We start from the raw sequence: 7,362 nt of genomic DNA, 5'->3' as shown, positions 1-7,362 counted from the left end.
CGGGCTGTATCACCGCCTGGTACGGCAACTGCACCGCCCTCAACCGTAAGGCTCTCCAGAGGGTAGTGAGGTCTGCACAACGCATCACCGGGGCAAACTACCTGCCCTCCAGGACACCTACACCACCCGATGTCACAGGAAGGCCATAAAGATCATCAAGGACATCAACCACCCGAGCCACTGCCTGTTCACCCCGCTATCATCCAGAAGGCGAGGTCAGTACAGGTGCATCAAAGCTGGGACCGAGAGACTGAAAAACAGCTTCTATCTCAAGGCCATCAGACTGTTAAACAGCCACCACTAACACTGAGTGGCTGCTGCCAACACACTGTCACTGACTCAACTCCAGCCACTTTAATAATGGGAATTGATGGGAAATGATGTAAATATATCACTAGCCACTTTAAACAATGCTACCTTATATAATGTTACTTACCCTACATTATTCATCTCATATGCATACGTATATACTGTACTCTATATCATCGACTGTATCCTTATGTAATACATGTATCACTAGCCACTTTAAACTATGCCACTTTGTTTACATACTAATCTCATTTGTACATACTGTACTCGATACCATCTACTGTATCTTGCCTATGCTGCTCTGTACCATCACTCATTCATATATCCTTATGTACATATTCTTTATCCCCTTACACTGTGTACAAGACAGTAGTTTTGGAATTGTTAGTTAGATTACTTGTTATTACTGCATTGTCGGAACTAGAAGCACAAGCATTTCGCTACACTCGCATTAACATCTGCTAACCATGTGTATGTGACAAATAAAATTTGATTTGATTTGATTAGATTTATTGATTAACTATAGCAGATTTATATCAATTCAACACAATAACAGAATCAGAGCTATAATTGTCCTAGGTGGGGGACCAAAGATTAGCTGCTTTGAAGCCACCGGCCTCCATATTGGCACTCAGAAGGAGCAGTCCTCCATAGGAATTGATGGAATTCTTCTATTTATTTGTTGTTTTGAGGACAGTAACATTAGTATGGAAACTAACTTGGCATTTTTTGAAAGTAGAACATACATACAGGAAATATTTCTTCATTTGTAGCAATATGTGGCAAATTATTTCAATTTATCCATGTTGCAGAGATCAGCACTGCCACCGGCAAATGTGTGCACTTTCTGGCACTTTCTTTTCAGTTGAATAAAAATTATTGACACAAAAGCGTTGAAAAGAGGGTCAAAGTACTGTTGTTTAGACTGATTTGTCTCATGATTGGTCATCTCGTGTACAATCTGTGTTTCAGTCCGATCAGCTGTAGCCAACTAACAATCACAGCTGGGGAAACGAAGCAGTAATAGCCTAAGCTATGTTCCTGTATTTATAGCCGAAAATAGGCCTATTTATTTGTGTTAAGAGAAAATGTTAAGAGAAAATGTGAATGTCATCAAATTTGTTTTATATTACAACTTCAGGTGGCTAGGCTACTTAGACATTATCAATCCAAAAGGATTGACTGGAATTAATCAATTAACACAATAACTATTTAATTACAGATGTAAAGGCGTACAGCAAGCGCAGCCCTGTTAGTTGTATTGTCCAATCGCAGTTGTTGTGTAGTTTTTACAATACGACCAGATTATAAAAAGTCTTGTCCCATCATAGCCCATAAAACACATTTTTACAGCTGACTTATTACTATGCCAAGAGTGTGCATAGCTGTCATCAAGGCAAAGGGTGGCTACTTTGAAGAATATCAACTATAAAATATATTTAGATTTGTTTAACACTTTTTTGGTTACTACATGATTCCATATGTGTTATTTAATGGTTTTGATGTCTTCTCTTTTATTGTACAATGTATAAAATAGTAAAATAAAAAACATGAATGAGTAGGTGTGTCCAAACTTTTGACTGGTACTGTAAGATTTCAGACCCTTTACTCAGTACTTTGTTGATGGACCTTTGGCAGCGATTACAGCCATGAGTCTTCTTGGGTATGATGCTACAAATTTGGCACAACAGTATTTGGGGATTTTCTTACATTCTTCTCTGCTGGGCCTTTCAAGCTCTGTCAGTTTGGATGGGGAACGTCGCTGCACAAGTACCCTTCCCCAGATCTGTGCCTCGACACAATCCTGCCTCCGAGCTCTACGGACAATTCCTTTGCCCTCATGGCTTGTTTTTTGCTCTGACATGCACAATCAACTGTGGGACATTATATAGACAGGTGTGTGCCTTTCCAGATCATGTCCAATCAATATAATTTACTACAGGTGGACTCTAATCAAGTTGAAGAAACATCTCAAGGATGATCAATGGAAACAGGATGCACCTGAGCTCAATTTCGAGTCTCATAGCAAGTTTTAATACTTATGTAATACTTTTATACTTTTACTCAAGTAATATTCTACTGGGTGACTTTCACTTTTATTTGAGTAATTTTCAACTAAGGTATCTTTACTTTTACTCAAGTATGAAAATGTGATACTTTTTCTACCACAGGTGATAGTTCCTCTCTAAGGGGAATTGACAGAGAGATATGGTCTATCTGAGCATAGGAGTTTCAGTGCAGCTGTTTTTCCCATAAAGGCTGCCAAGAACTAACACAGAGAGAAGAGATAACAATGCTGGACAATGTGATATTTAAACAGGTAGCCTAGTGGATTGAGCGTTAGGCCAGCAACCTTCGAATCCCCAAGCTAACGAGGTAAAAATGGTTCTGCCCCTGAGCAAGGCAGTTAACCCACCGTTCCCCGGGCGTCAAAGACGTGGATGTTGATTAAGGCGACAGTCTAAGTAATTAATAATAATAAAAATCCCCATCAAAATCAGTAAATTTAAACTATCGTTTTTTTCTCCATGGGCTGCATCTCAATCTCTCACACCCACCTATTTCATCCTTTCGCATCTGCGTGAAAGGTGGCCAAGAGATAGCATTATTTCTTTGACATCCCGAAAATCGGTCTTCTTCTGAATATAGGACAGACACTTAAATCTTATTCCTTACGATTCATTTTTTAACTCTTTTTTTAAAAAACATTTCTTAATTTATTAATGTGTTATTTAATAATACGTTTCTATGGGTTATATAGTAGTAAAGATTATCCATGGTATGACCCCCGCTCGTTTGTAGCCTACTCACAGATGCAATGCAGGTTTTTACAGTATCTTTAGTCTAACTGCCTAATCCAATATATTCCAGTCCGTGTTTCCCTTTAGCCCTAGATGGTTTTGTTTACTGGCGGAGGAGAAGCAGAAAAGATGATTTAACAGTCTACCTCATGTGGGAGACTAAAATACAAGTTTTCGACTTTTTTTTTTTGCTGTTGTCGTTGTGCAATAACAATGTGGTAATTTTGAAGCTTTAGTGTGAAGAAATAGTGCGAACAATTTGACCAACGGTGAAGTCTGACAGTCAATGTTGTCTTGAGTGGAAGCCTCGTTAATGTCAGTATTGACCAAATCGAGTTTGCGGTTTAATTATTTATTCTCTCCATACAAGGTTCAGTTGAGTTTAAGTAAACTACCTATTAATTGCAATACTTTTGCGTTTATCATTGTGGTATTTCTTGTGAAAGACACCAGCGGTGAGCGTGAAACGCAGTGACCCGTGGATTTTGTTTAGTACGCCACGCGTGCCATGAACCTGAAGTTGTCATAAGGGACGCTACAGAATGTGGGACTGCGACACGAGAGAAATTGCTGCACATCACTAGCTGTGGTTTTTATCCTTTCAATGCAAGGGAATAAGCCATTTCCGAAGTAGATACACGGCGCCATAGCGAGTGTTACCGAAAGCGTAATTCAATTGCGAGTTGGTATCAAATCGCACTAACTTGCGTTGTGGCCTGCTGCACAGCCAGCTAACAGTAGCTAGCAGTTACTCAGCATGGCCTATTCTGTTCTGACTTTCGAGACTGCAGTGGCTAACCAGGTAGCCACTTAACTTCCCTCCGCCCATTTTTCCGGAATGCATTGTTTTTTATTTTTTTTTTAACCTGGGTTCTCGTGGTTTAGCTAACGAACCAATTGACAGCTACCACTTGCCAGCTAGTTTTAACCGAGTTGACACGGATTTCTAACCCAGTTCTCTCCTCGGTCGGATATTGATTTAAGTAAATATGTCTCAGCGGACTTTACTTGTGGTTTTTGTGACTGCTGTCTACGTATGGAATTGTCAGCCAACGAATGGAGAAAATACAGAAAGTAAGTAGCTAGTTATAATCTTCTCACCCTACTCATCTGTTTCACATGTGTTCACTTGCATAATTGTACCTAATTAGGTGTCACTTTTGGAAGGCTCTGCTTTGACATCAATATCCGCTATGATGACAGCAAGGCCAGCCTTTTCGTTAAATACGCTAGATTTAAACGGACAAAGGTCTATTTTATTGACTTTTTGGTTAGTAAAAAAATTACTTAACCACCTAAACTGATCAAAATGCCTTTGCAACCTGCAATTGTTCATGTCTATCCCATAAATATGCTTGGCTATCAAATAGGTGCGTACAATGTACATCACATTGATTAGGGGTAGGGCTCAAAATTAGACACTGGTGCTGGTGTTATACTTTGTATTCCATATAGTACACAGAACGCTTTATTTCATGAGGCTTACAATCGCTGAGATCTTATTTTCACGTGATCAGAAAAGGTACAAAAAAAATTGGACAGGATAAACCCATGTCAAAAAGGCACAATCACCTGTATGGATTCTTAATTTCAACAAGTTTTGTCCAAGAATAATTTGCAATAATAAATAATTCCCATTTGCAGAAATAATGAGCTGACTAAGATATCATCAATATTCTTATTAATTAGGCTACATATAGCATCTTAATCAGACTTATGTGGCTATTGCTTGGGTTCACTGTCTACACTAATTTTATTCACATTCGATACAACTCAATAATTGCCCTTGAGGGGATAAGTACAAAAGTTGTATTGAATTGAAATAAAGATATGTATAAGTGAGGTAGGGCCCGTGTTCTTAATGAACTTAGTAGCAAGCAAAATAAACAATAGCCTACTGCGGTTTATTTCTTGAAATATAAAAAGCTCAACTCTTGGAGATATGATGCAATACAAAGCCGAACTGATCATGAAATTAATGTGAAATACATTTTTTTTCCCTTTTTTCTTCCCAAGAGGTAAAAAATAACACTTCATTTAATGAAATCCATAGACTTTAGACACACACCAAAAAAATATGCAGACCAATAAATGTCTTGACAGAATATTTTCGTTACCAGAATCCCATCACTAATCAGTTTGTCTCCTCCCCTCCACTTCTCTCTCCTCTCTTCCATTCCCGTCTCCTGCTCCCCTGAAGTATCCCCTGGAATCTGCTCCAGTAAGGACATCCGGAACAACGTGACCAACCTGCGCTCCCTGGAGAACTGCACAGTGATCGAGGGCCACCTGAAAATCATCCTCATGTTCAAGACCAAGCCCGAGGACTTCAGGGGCCTAAGTTACCCCAAACTGACCGTGGTCACAGACTTCATCCTCCTGTTCAGGGTCTACGGCATGGAGAGCCTCAAAGACCTCTTCCCTAATCTCACTGTGATCCGAGGTAACAACCTGTTCTTCAACTATGCTCTGGTCTTCTTTGAAATGCTGCAGCTCAGGGATATCGGCCTCCATAGCCTGATGAATATCACTAGAGGAGCGGTGAGAATCGAGAAGAACCCAAACCTCTGCTACCTCTCCACCCTGGACTGGTCCAAGATCCTGGACACGGTGGAGGACAACTACATTGTAGTCAATAAAAATGACCGGGAGTGCGGGGACGTGTGTCCTGGGGCGGCCAAGGGGAAGACCACCTGTCAGCAGACCACCATCAACGGCCTCTTCAACGAACGCTGCTGGACGCACAAGCATTGCCAGAGAAGTAAGTCACTGGGTTCTTATTTAGTTCATCCTTTATTTAATCAGGACGTCCCAATGATGTCAGAAGGGGTGGGTATAATTTGTGGAACGTTCCAACAGGAATCCGTTCCAAAAACTTCGTAAATAACAAGGTTGCCAACAAGCAACGCATACAGAGTCGTATAACAGTAGAATGAGATACCGGGTAGGGAGTGAGCTATGTAACTACGTTTTTCACTCACCACGTTTATTCGGAAAAAATGTCTCTTCGTTCTAGTAGCCTCCACCATTTCTCATTCGTTGGTTTAGTTATTATTTCCGGTGTTCCTGCATTTGCGGGTGAACTCTGATGCGCCTCAATTGGGGAATCGCTGTGGTTGAAATGTAACTAATGACCGCAAGCCCCAGTGTTTTATTAGCTAGGTGGCTTGTACACAATTGTTACCGATGATACTGTATATACCTACTCGTACTACAGAAGCATGCATTGTATTTTGCCAAGTTCTCTCTGTGTTAATCCTTTTCCCCAAATATAGCAGGTAACTTGTGTCTATGTCGATGTTTTTGAGTTCATCTTGCCTAGTTAAATATAGATAAAATAAATTAGAACATGTAAAATATATACTTTGACCTATTTCAGGTAACCCCAAGATGCTTGATTCACCACACCTGCTTTTGAATGACTTTCCAGTTGTTTGTGTTTTACATTCCGACTTTTGAACGTCTGTTTATTGGACATATATATTAGTGTCTAATAAAAAATAGCAACTTATGTAAAGCATCCCATCTGTGTTAAGGTTAAAGTGTGTGTATATATATATATATATGTGTATGTGTGTAGTGTAGGTCTTCTTGATGTCCACTAGGTGTCAGCACAGCTTCAATAATGTCACACCTGGTTCACAACATGTTTTTCATGTGTAACAAATCAAATTGTATTTGTCACATGCGCCGAATACTACATGTGACTACCTTACAGTGAAATGCTGAAATGAAGCCCTTAACCAACAATTTAGTTGTAAGAAAAATGTGTTAAATAATAAATAAAAGTAACAAATAATTAAAGATCAGCAGTAAAATAAAAATAGCAAGGCTATATACATGGGGTACCGGTGTTCCTTTCAAGTCCAGTGGTGTAAATTACTTAACAAAAATGTATTTAAACTACTCCACTACATTTTGTTTATATCTGTTTTTTTTGTATCTGTACTTTTACTCTCTGTTTCTTTACAACATTCAATTTTACTTCGCCACATTTTTAAAGAAATTCATATATTTTTTACTCCATACAGTTTCCCTGGCACCCAAAAGTACTTTATGCATTTGAATGCTAAGCCGGACAGGAAAATGGTCCAATTCACACACTTATCAAGAGAACATCCCTACTGCCTCTGATCTAGCGGACTCACTAAACACATGCTTCGTTTGTAAATTATGTCTGAGTGTTCCCATGGCTATTTCATAATTAAAAATACAAGAGAATTGTGCTGTCTGGTTTGCTTAATATATGGAA

At 39.2% G+C, this 7,362-nt stretch overlaps 1 pseudogene; it reads left to right on the top strand.

Moving 5' to 3' along the window:
* Window positions 1–4,076: 4,076 nt before the first annotated feature.
* LOC139399882 (insulin receptor pseudogene) lies at window positions 4,077–5,871 on the top strand (annotated as a pseudogene).
* The last annotated feature ends 1,491 nt before the right edge of the window (window positions 5,872–7,362 follow it).

Source organism: Oncorhynchus clarkii, unplaced genomic scaffold (assembly GCF_045791955.1).
Source record: "Oncorhynchus clarkii lewisi isolate Uvic-CL-2024 unplaced genomic scaffold, UVic_Ocla_1.0 unplaced_contig_4033_pilon_pilon, whole genome shotgun sequence".
Lineage (NCBI taxonomy): Eukaryota > Metazoa > Chordata > Actinopteri > Salmoniformes > Salmonidae > Oncorhynchus > Oncorhynchus clarkii.
The sequence above is the reverse complement of the archived record's forward strand: the minus strand, read 5'-3'. Positions and strand labels throughout refer to the sequence as shown.